Source organism: Triticum aestivum, chromosome 2B, assembly GCF_018294505.1.
Source record: "Triticum aestivum cultivar Chinese Spring chromosome 2B, IWGSC CS RefSeq v2.1, whole genome shotgun sequence".
In the NCBI taxonomy this organism is placed as follows: domain Eukaryota; kingdom Viridiplantae; phylum Streptophyta; class Magnoliopsida; order Poales; family Poaceae; genus Triticum; species Triticum aestivum.
In genome coordinates, this window is record NC_057798.1 from 163,873,426 (window position 1) to 163,886,023 (window position 12,598).

The following is a 12,598-nucleotide window of genomic DNA, read 5'->3' on the forward strand; positions in this document are numbered from 1 at the left end:
TGATTCATTGTCCCAAAAGAATGTTAAAAAGATATAGTTATCGATATACCAGTAGACGGGTTTGTTAGTTAAAAGAAGCATACATAGAAATATATAAAATGCAATATGTAACAAGTTAAACTAACCAGTTAGCATGGCAAAAATGTTGATGTCACAAACATGATGTAGTTCTGTTTTCAGAATCTATTTTCCGCTGAATCTATTAGATGTATTATTTTTACTGATGTATTATTGTTCAGACCGATTATGAACTACTACGGAAAAAACAAAGAACAGTTGAACTGAACTATACATGAAAGATAAAGCAGTCTCAAATCCTTTGTTCTTTCCGAGTTGAAAAACTCCTAGAGCAAATGGTAAAGCTGGCCATGAAAAGGAACACACGCTAAAATGCCGACGAAAGTGAATTGATTAAAATAAATATAAAAATCTGTATGTGAACAATAAGGACGGGGTTAGTGCTTTTAAGCACCATATCAAGATCCTTTCTGCTCACAACAAATCAATTTTTACAAAGAGTTTTTGAGATATTGTACACCACAGAATTCTCGACCAGATTCCTTTATTAGGGATTGGCACATAATAGCCTATGACATGAAAGATAATGCTTAAAATTAAATGGTTGACAAGAAACCTGAGCATCCAACCCAATTTGATTCAGTCGGCATGTAACCACTAGAGAACCATCAGATCTGATAAAGAACATGTCTATGGGGCGGAATGCATGATACAAGGAAAGGTGCCTTTATGTGTCAGATTTGAAATGCAATGCACACAAAAAACAACAGGTAAATTTTCATCAAAGTAGTAATACATCCTCGCACAAAAGTTGTGCAAATAGTTGCATCCAAGAGTTATGATGTATAAGGCATCGTTGCACAATCCTTTCTGATGAAATATTTATACACAAAATAGCAAGAGAAATGTTGCATTGTTCACAACATGGTAAGAGTGACATGGCTTCTAATGTTACAAATCAGTCGCCAAATGTTTTCAGCAAGAAACTTCTTGCTGACAAGGAGGTGATTTACTATTTTATTTGTTCCATTTGAAATTCTGTCACAGCCCTAGATTATTGCTTGTCTTAGTTGCATCTTAGATCACTTATGTATCATGTCTAAATTTCAAGAAATCTGAATTGAGGAATATCTGAAACCTCGAAAACCTAATAAAAGAAGGGCAAAACCCCTAAAATCTCATTCATTATTTCCAAAATGCCTTCTTAGATGTTTGACATTTTTGGCAAGGGTTTTGGTCCCAACCAAAAATATTGAACATTTTTAAGGACTTAATTTCAGGACTCTGAATTTAAATCATTAGTTATTTGAATTTTAATTATATTCATATAATTAGAATATAATTTCAAATACCCCTGAAATATTTTATGAGCTTTTGGAAAAGTCCATCTAGCAAAATAAAAATATTCAGAGGAGTTTTTGGCATTGTTTGAATTTGTTTGAATTCAAAACAGTGGCAAAAGATTAAATAGAAAAACATTAACAGAAAACTGAGAGAGAAGGAAACTAACCTGGCGCTTACCTGTCCAGCCTGGCGGCCCAGCACTGTAGCTGGCTGGCCCATCCCACTTACCTCCTCGCTTGTCGTCTTCCTCCTGCCAGTAGGCAGGAGCGAACACACGCGCGCACCGCGGAGCCCTCCACCTCCTGCTTCGCGCTGGAGGACGCCCCTTCGTCCTAATCCGTGTCTGGAGACGCCCAAGGCCCCCCTCTCACTTCCCCTTGCTCTCTGCTCTCTCCCTCTCCTCTAGCTCTCTATTACGCAGCCACCCGAGAGCAACCGTCGCCGTCGTTCAAGCTTCCCGCGGCCATCGTCGTCACCTCGTCTTGCCAGATGTACAAGACGTTGCCCTCGTCTTCTTCGACCTCTCCGCAAATGAACGCGAGCAGAAGAGCTCCGAGCCAATGGGATCGGCGTCGTCTTCAACCTCCTGCCGTGGAACACCGTCGATGGATTCGTCATTGCCACGCCGTCCCCGAGGCTCCCGAGCTGTTCTTTCGGGTCCCTGTGAGCTCCTGCCCGTTTCCCCTCCCTCGTTCTGCTTGTTCCCATGCTGTTGCACCCTCGCCCATGTGCCCGAGCACTACCGTCCGCCATGGCCGCTGCCCTGCTTGTTGTCGAGCTTGTCCCGCTCTGCTCTGTTGCTCTCTTGCTCCTGGTGACCCCAGGGAGCCGTAGACCCCCTCATATGGGCACCCCTGGCTCCGTAGCCCCGTGCCGCTCAAACCCGTGGCTCCGGCCACCGCTAACTTGGACACCGCCGTCAACTCCGGCCACCTCCGGTGAAGCCAGTTACACTGTCGAACGCGCGCGAGTCCCAGCGTCCCGTAGCCGCAATCCGCGTTCAAAACCGAGCCATGTGGGTGTTTTCAGGGCTCCTCGACCACGCCTGTTGTCGCCGGCGTCGAGCCACTGGCAAGTTTGACCTCGCTGACCAGGGGTTTGACCTCCCCTGGCTCTCTAACATGCGGGCCCAGCCCGCCTAATTAACCCTGGTTAGTTTAAGTAAAATGCTAATTAACCAAGTTAGTTAGGTTAGTCACTGACACGGGGGACCCACCGGTCAGTTTGACCTGGGTCGCCCGTTGACCTGCTGGCGTCATCATGATGTCATGCTGACGCAGTAAACTCTTTTCTGGAATTAGTTTAATTCTAAAATAGCCAAGAAATTCCAGAAAATGTTATAAACTTCCAAAATTCATATAAATTCAACCGTAACTCAGAATGAGATAAATTATTTATGAAAAATGATCAAAAAAATCCAATCTATCCATCGGTACCATTTTCATGCATGTTAGAACAACTTATGGCTGCTGTTTAGGACAAATCATATAAAGGGCATTTAAACCTTCACATATGGAGTTTGAATTTGAACCTTGGGTTCAAACCGACTTCATTTAACCTTGGTGCTAGTTGCATTAGCCCAATCAACAGCATATTGCCATGTCATGATCATGCATCATATTGTGCATTGCATTGATTGTGTTCTTCCTTGTTTGCCGGTGTTTGTCCCCTCCCAATAGACGTGGTTTCGACGATGAGATCGATGACACCAATGAAGAACTATACTATCTTCAGAAGTGCCAGGCAAGCAAAACCCCCTTGTTCATTCCGATACAATCCCACTCTCTTGCTCCTGCTCTATTTTACTGCATTAGGACAACAACGATACAACTGTTACTTGCTGCGGTAGTTGAACCCCTTTATCCTCTGCATGACATGTCATTGCCACAGTAAATAGATGAAACCCACTAGCATGAGTAGGAATTGTTTGAGCCCTGATGTGCCTACTCATTCATGCTTGTTGTCATGCCTGCTACTGCTTAGAGTTGAGTCAGGTCTGGTTCATCGGGAATGAATTGGAATGTGGTGAACATGTCCTACTATTGAGAGGTAAGTGTGTGAACATGATTTGGTAAAGGTAGCGGTGAGAGGCCATGTAGGAGTACATGGTGGGTTGTCTCATTGCAGCCATCCTTAGGAACTGAGTTCTGTGGTTGTGATCCATGAACAGCTACTACCACACATTGGGTTCCGGCAACTCGACCCCTCTCGGCTTATTAACCAACTTGATCTCTGTCCAGGAATTGCAACTAGTTTTTGGTGTTTGTAGGTAGTGTTAGTAGTCTACCAAGTGGCACCCGGTACAGGTGGGCTTGGGACAGACTAGGCACAGTGGCCCAGTGTACCAAGTGGCACACGGATGGTGGGCTTGGGAACCCTGCACACATCGTTTGGGGCCGTGAGCGACACCCCGGCCGGATCTCCTTGCGGATGGAACCCGAATAGGCGATAAACCTGGATGAGAGACTTGTGTGGTTAGTCAGGTCGTCGCCGACTCCCTCGCCAGGCTTCCGCTTGAAGGTTGCCGAGATACACGAGGTGTACATGGCGAGAAGTGGCGAGAGCGTGTGTGAAGAAATACATCCATGTAGGGTTCACATTATCTATTCGAATAGCCGTGTCCGCGGTAGAGGACTTCTGGGTTGCCTGTACAGTTCATAGACAAGTGAAAGTGGATACTCTAAAATATGCAAGATAAGTGTGAGTGCTATGGATGGCGTTCTCGTAGGGAGATGGGAGCGGATCCATAGTGGTGTATTGATATGGTGAATATGTGGACTTGTGTGCGCCACGTCAAAAGAGTTACTTGCAGTCGTAGTTCAGGATAGCCACCGAGTCAAAGCTGGCTTGCTGTAGTTAAACCCCACCATCCCCTTTATTGACAATGATGCATATGTAGTTAGTTCTGATGTAAGTCTTGCTGGGTACATTTGTACTCATGTTTGCCTATTTTATGTTTTTGCAGAGACTTCGTCTCACTAGTAGTTTCGCGTGGACTTTGATGTTTAGCTTGTTAGCCCAGCTATGATCTTGTGCCCTCGGCAGGATCTGGTAGATAGTCAGGCTTATCAGCCTTTTTCATTTGTAGATGTCTGTACTCAGACATGTTAAGCTTCTGCTTGTGCTTGACTTGTATGCTCTGAATGTTGGGTCATGAGACCATGCTTGTAATATCTCGCTCCTTGGAGCCCATTGAATAAAATACTTGAGTCGTAGAGTCATGTTGTGATGCCATGTTGTATTTGCACATATCAAGCATATTGTGTGTATATTATTGAAATGCTTAGTATGTGTGGGATCTGACAACCTAGTTGTTTATCCTTGGTAGCCTCTCTTACCGGGAAATTATTGGGGAACATAGTAATTTAAAAAAAATTCCTACGCACACGCAAGATCATGGTGATGGCATAGCAACGAGAGGGGAGAGTGTTGTCTACGTACCCTTGTAGACTGTCAAGCGGAAGCGTTATGACAACGCGGTTGATGTAGTCGTACATCTTCACGACTCGACCGATCCAAGCACCGAACGTACGGCACCTCCGTGTTCAGCACACGTCCAGCTCGATGACGTCCCCCAGGCTCCAATCCAGCAAAGCGTCGGGGATGAGTTCCGTCAGCACGACGGCGTGGTGATGATGATGATGTTCTACCGGCGCAGGGCTTCGCCTAAACTCCGCGACGATCTGACCGAGGTGGATTATGGTGGAGTGGGGCACCGCACACGGCTAAGGAACGATCCGTAGATCAACTTGTGTGTCTATGGCGTGCCCCCTTCCTCCGTATATAAAGGGGGAGAGGAGGAGGGGGCCGGCCAAGAGGGGAGGCGCGCCCTAAGGGGGGCAAACCTACTCCAAGTAGGTTTGGCCCCCCTTTCCTATTAGGAGTAGGAGAGGGAAGGAAGAGAGGGGAGGGAAGAAGGAAAGGGGGGGCCGGCCCCCCTCCCAATTCGGATTGGGCTTGGAGGGGCCCTCCTTTGCTCCTTCTCCCTCCCTTCCACTAAGGCCCAATAAGGCCCATATACTTACCGGGGGGTTCTGGTAACCTCCCGGAACTCCGGTATAGTCCCAATCTCATCCGGAACCTTTCCGGTGTCCAAATATATCCGTCCAATATATCAATCTTTATGTCTCGACCATTTCGAGACTCCTCGTCATGTCCGTGATCACATCCGGGACTCCGAACAACCTTCGGTACATCAAAACTTATAAACTCATAATAAAACTATCATCGTAACGTTAAGCGTGTGGACCCTACGGGTTCGAGAACTATGTAGACATGACCTAGAACTATTCTCGGTCAATGACCAATAGTGGAACCTGGATGTTCATATTGGTTCCTACATATTCTACGAAGATCTTTATCGGTCAAACCGCATAACAACATACGTTGTTCCCTTTGTCATCAGTATGTTACTTGCCCGAGATTCGATCGTCGATATCCAATACCTAGTTCAATCTCGTTACCGGCAAGTCTCTTTACTCGTTCCGTAATACATCATTTCATAACTAACTCATTAGTTACAATGCTTGCAAGGCTTAGGTGATGAGTATTACCGAGAGGGCCCAGAGATACCTCTCCGACAATCGGAGTGACAAAACCTAATCTCGAATTATGCCAACTCAACATGTACCTTTGGAGACACCTTTAGAGCACCTTTATAATCACCCAGTTACGTTGTGATGTTTGGTAGCACACAAAGTGTTCCTCCGGTAAACGGGAGTTGCACAATCTCATAGTTGCAGGAACTTTGTATAAGTCATGAAGAAAGCAATAGCAAAATAATAAACGATGAAGTGCTAAGCTAACGGAATGGGTCAAGTCAATCACATCATTCTCCTAATGATGTGATCCCATTAATCAAATGACAACACATGCCTATGGTTAGGAAACATAACCATCTTTGATTAATGAGCTAGTTCAAGTAGAGGCATACTAGTGACACTATGTTTGTCTATGTATTCACACATGTATCATGTTTCCGGTTAATACAATTCTAGCATGAATAATAAACATTGATCATGATATGAGGAAATAAATAATAACTTTATTATTGCCTCTAGGGCATATTTCCTTCAGTATCCCACTTGCACTAGAGTCAATAATCTAGATTACATAGTAATGATTCTAACACCCATGGAGTCTTGGTGCTGATCATGTTTTGCTCGTGAGAGAGGCTTAGTCAACGGGTCTGCAACATTCAGGTCTGTATGTATCTTGCAAATCTCTATGTCTCCCACTTGGACTTGGTCCCGAATGGAATTGAAGCGTCTCTTGATGTGCTTGGTCCTCTTGTGAAATCTGGATTCCTTTGCCAAGGCAATTGCACCAGTATTGTCACAGAAGATCTTCATTGGTCCCGATGCACTAGGTACAACACCTAGATCGGAAATGAACTCCTTCATCCAGACTCCTTCATTTGCTGCTTCCGAAGCAGCTATGTACTCCGCTTCACATGTAGATCCCGCCATGACGCTTTGTTTAGAACTGCACCAACTTACAGCTCCACCGTTTAATAAAAATACGTATCCGGTTTGCGATTTAGAATCGTCCGGATCAGTGTCAAAGCTTGCATCGACGTAACCATTTACGACTAGCTCTTTGTCACCTCCATATACGAGAAACATATCCTTAGTCCTTTTCAGGTATTTCAGGATGTTCTTGACCGCTGTCCAGTGACCCACTCCTGGATTACTTTGGTACCTCCCTGCCAAACTAATAGCAAGGCACACATCAGGTCTGGTACACAGCATTGCATACATGATAGAGCCTATGGCTGAAGCATAGGGAACTCCTTTCATTTTCTCTCTATCTTCTGCAGTGGTCGGGCATTGAGTCTGACTCAACTTTATACCTTGTAATACAGGCAAGAACCCTTTCTTCGCCTGTTCCATATTGAACCTTTTCAATACTTTATCAAGGTACGTGCTTTGTGAAAGTCCAATCAAGCGTCTTGATCTATCTCTATAGATCTTAATGCCCAATATGTAAGCAGCTTCACCGAGGTCCTTCATTGAAAAACTTTTATTCAAGTATCCTTTTATGCTATCCAGAAATTCTATATCATTTCCAATCAACAATATGTCATCCACATATAATATTAGAAATGCTACAGAGCTCCCACTCACTTTCTTGTAAATACAGGCTTCTCCAAAAGTCTGTATAAAAACATATGCTTTGATCACACTATCAAAGCGTTTATTCCAACTCTGAGAGGCTTGCACCAGACCATAGATTGATCGCTGGAGCTTGCACACTTTGTTAGCTCCCTTAGGATCGACAAAACCCTCCGGTTGCATCATATACAACTCTTCTTCCAGAAATCCATTCAGGAATGCAGTTTTACATCCATCTGCCAAATTTCATAATCATAAAATGCGGCAATTGCTAACATGATTCGGACAGACTTAAGCATCGCTACGGGTGAGAAAGTCTCATCGTATTCAACCCCTTGAACTTGTCGAAAACCTTTCGCAACAAGTCGAGCTTTATAGACAGTTACATTACCGTCAGCATCAGTCTTCTTCTTAAAGATCCATTTATTCTCAATGGCTTGCTGATCATCGGGCAAGTCAACCAAAGTCCATACTTTGTTCTCATACATGGATCCCATCTCAGATTTCATGGCCTCTAGCCATTTTGCGGAATCTGGGCTCATCATCGCTTCCTCATAGTTCGTAGGTTTCATCATGGTCAAGTAACATGACTTCCAGAACAGGATTACCGTACCACTCTGGTGCGGATCTTATTCTGGTAGACCTACGAGGTTCAGTAGACACTTGATCTGAAGTTTCATGATCAATATCATTAGCTTCCTCACTAATTGGTGTATTTGTCACAGGAACTGATTTCTGTGATGAACTACTTTCCAATAAGGGAGCAGGTACCGTTACCTCATCAAGTTCTACTTTCCTCCCACTCACTTCTTTCGAGAGAAACTCCTTCTCTAGAAAGGATCCATTCTTAGCAACGAATGTCTTGCCTTCGGATCTGTGATAGAAGGTGTACCCAACAGTCTCTTTTGGGTATCCTATGAAGACACATTTCTCCGATTTGGGTTCGAGCTTATCTGGTTGAAGTTTCTTCACATAAGCATCGCAGCCCCAAACTTTAAGAAACGACAACTTTGGTTTCTTGCCAAACAATAGTTCATAAGGCGTCGTCTCAACGGATTTAGATGGTGCCCTATTTAATGTGAATGCAGCCGTCTCTAAAGCATAACCCCAAAACGATAGCGGTAAATCAGTAAGAGACATCATAGATCGCACCATATCTAGTAAAGTACGATTACGACGTTCGGACACACCATTTCTTTGTGGTGTTCCAGGTGGCGTGAGTTGCGAAACTATTCCGCATTGTTTCAAATGTAAACCAAACTCGTAACTCAAATATTCTCCTCCACGATCAGATCGTAGAAACTTTATTTTCTTGTTACGATGATTTTCCACTTCACTCTGAAATTCTTTGAACTTTTCAAATGTTTTAGACTTGTGCTTCATTAAGTAGATATACCCATATCTGCTCAAATCATCTGTGAAGGTGAGAAAATAACGATATCCGCCACGAGCTTCAACATTCATCGGACCACATACATCTGTATGTATGATTTCCAACAAATCTGTTGCTCTCTCCATAGTACCGGAGAACGGTGTTTTAGTCATCTTGCCCATGAGGCACGGTTCGCAAGTACCAAGTGATTCATAATCAAGTGATTCCAAAAGTCCATCAGTATGGAGTTTCTTCATGCGCTTTACACCGATATGACCTAAACGGCAGTGCCACAAATAAGTTGCACTATCATTATCAACTCTGCATCTTTTGGCTTCAACATTATGAATATGTGTATCACTACTATCGAGATTCAATAAAAATAGACCACTCTTCAAGGGTGCATGACCATAAAAGATATTACTCATATAAATAGAACAACCATTATTCTCTGATTTAAATGAATAACCGTCTCGCATCAAACAAGATCCAGATATAATGTTCATGCTCAACGCTGGCACCAAATAACAATTATTTAGGTCTAAAACTAATCCCGAAGGTAGATGTAGAGGTAGCGTGCCGACCGCGATCACATCGACTTTGGAACCGTTTCCCACGCGCATCGTCACCTCGTCCTTGGCCAGTGCTCGCTTATTCCGTAGTCCCTGTTTCGAGTTGCAAATATTAGCAACAGAACCAGTATCAAATACCCAGGTGCTACTACGAGCTCTAGTTAGGTACACATCAATAACATGTATATCACATATACCTTTGTTCACTTTGCCATCCTTCTTATCCGCCAAATACTTGGGGCAGTTCCGCTTCCAGTGACCAGTCTGCTTGCAGTAGAAGCACTCAGTTTCAGGCTTAGGTCCAGACTTGGGTTTCTTCTCTTGAGCAGCAACTTGCTTGCTGTTCTTCTTGAAGTTCCCCTTCTTCTTCCCTTTGCCCTTTTTCTTGAAACTAGTGGTCTTGTTGACCATCAACACTTGATGCTCCTTCTTGATTTCTACCTCCGCAGCCTTTAGCATTGCGAAGAGCTCGGGAATTGTCTTGTTCATCCCTTGCATATTATAGTTCATCACAAAGCTCTTGTAGCTTGGTGGCAGTGATTGGAGAATTCTGTCAATGACGCTATCATCCGGAAGATTAACTCCCAGTTGAATCAAGTGATTATTATACCCAGACATTTTGAGTATATGCTCACTGACAGAACTATTCTCCTCCATCTTGCAGCTGTAGAACTTATTGGAGACTTCATATCTCTCAATCCGGGCATTTGCTTGAAATATTAACTTCAACTCCTGGAACATCTCATATGCTCCATGACGTTCAAAACGTCGTTGAAGACCCGGTTCGAAGCCGTAAAGCATGGCACACTGAACTATAGAGTAGTCATCAGCTTTGCTCTGCCAGACGTTCACAACATCTGGTGTTGCTCCTGCAGCAGGCCTGGCACCCAGCGGTGCTTCCAGGACATAATTCTTCTGTGCAGCAATGAGGATAATCCTCAAATTATGGACCCAGTCCGTGTAATTGCTACCATCATCTTTCAACTTTGCTTTCTCAAGGAACGCATTAAAATTCAACGGAACAACAACACGAGCCATCTATCTACAACAAACATAGACAAGTAAAATACTATCAGGTACTAAGTTCATGATAAATTTAAGTTCAATTAATCATATTATTTAAGAACTCCCACTTAGACAGACATCTCTCTAGTCATGTAAGTGATCACATGATCCAAATCAACTAAACCATAACCGATCATCACGTGAGATGGAGTAGTTTTCAATGGTGAACATCTCTATGTTGATCATATCTACTATATGATTCACGCTCGACCTTTTGGTCTCCGTGTTCCGAGGCCATATCTGCATATGCTAGGCTCGTCAAGTTTAACCTGAGTATTCTGCGTGTGCAAAACTGGCTTGCACCCGTTGTAGATGGACGTAGAGCTTATCACACCCAATCATCACATGGTGTCTGGGCACGACGAACTTTGGCAACGGTGCATACTCAGGGAGAACACTTCTTGATAATTTTTAGTGAGAGATCATCTTAAAATGCTATCGTCAATCAAAGAAAGATAAGATGCATAAAGGATAAACATCACATGCAATCAATATAAGTGATATGATATGGCCATCATCATCTTGTGCTTGTGATCTCCATCTCCGAAGCACCATCGTGATCACCATCGTCACCGGCGGGACACCTTGATCTCCATCATAGCATCGTTGTTGTTTACGCCATCTATTTCTTCTACGACTATCGCTACCGCTTAGTGATAAAGTAAAGCAACTACAGGGCATTTGCATTTCATACAATAAAGCGACAACCATATGGCTCCTGCCAGTTGCCGATAACTTGGGTTACAAAACATGATCATCTCATACAATAAAATATAGCATCACGTCTTGGCCATATCACATCACAACATGCCCTGCAAAAACAAGTTAGACGTCCTCTACTTTGTTGTTGCAAGTTTTACGTGGCTGCTACAGGCTGAGCAAGAACCGTTCTTACCTACGCATCAAAACCACAACGATAGTTTGTCAAGTTGGTGCCGTTTTAACCTTCGCAAGGACCGGGCGTAGCCACACTCGGTTCAACTAAAGTTGGAGAAACTGACACTCGCTAGTCACCTGTGTGCAAAGCACGACGGTAAAACCAGTCTCGTGTAAGCGTACGCGTAATGTCGGTCCGGGTCGCTTCATCCAACAATACCGCCGAACCAAAGTATGACATGATGGTAAGCAGTATGACTTGTATCGCCCACAATTCACTTGTGTTCTACTCGTGCATATAACATCAACGCATAAAACCTAGGCTCTGATGCCACTGTTGGGGAACGTAGTAATTTCAAAAAAATTCCTATGCACACGCAAGATCATGGTGATGACATAGCAATGAGAGGGGAGAGTGTTGTCTACGTACCCTCGTAGACCGTCAAGCGGAAGTGTTATGACAACGCGGTTGATGCAGTCGTACATCTTCACGACTCGACCGATCCAAGCACCGAACGTACGGCACCTCCGTGTTCACCACATGTCCAGCTCGATGACGTCCCCCGGGCTCCAATCCAGCGAAGCGTCGGGGATGAGTTCCGTCAGCACGACGGCGTGGTGACGATGATGATGTTCTACCGGCGCAGGGCTTCGCCTAAACTCCGCGACGATATGACTGAGGTGGATTATGGTGGAGGGGGGCACCGCACACGGCTAAGGAACGATCTGTAGATCAACTTGTATGTCTATGGGGTGCCCCCTTCCTCCGTATATAAAGGAGGAGAGGAGGAGGGGGCCGGCCAAGAGGGGAGGCGCGCCCTAGGGGGGGCAAACCTACTCCAAGTAGGTTTGGCCCCCCTTTCCTATTAGGAGTAGGAGAGAGAAGGAAGAGAGGGGAGGGAAGAAGGAAAGGGGGGGGGGGGCGACCCCCCTCCCAATTCGGATTGGGCTTGGGGGGGCGGGCGCCCCCTCCTTTGCTCCTTCTCCCTCCCTTCCACTAAGGCCCAATAAGGCCCATATACTTACCGGGGGGTTCCGGTAACCTCCCGGAACTCCGGTATAGTCCCAATCTCATCCGGAACCTTTTCGGTGTCCAAATATATCCGTCCAATATATCAATCTTTATGTCTCGACCATTTCGAGACTCCTCGTCATGTCCGTGATCACATCCGGGACTCTGAACAACCTTTGGTACATCAAAACTTATAAACTCATAATAAAACTGTCATCGTAACGTT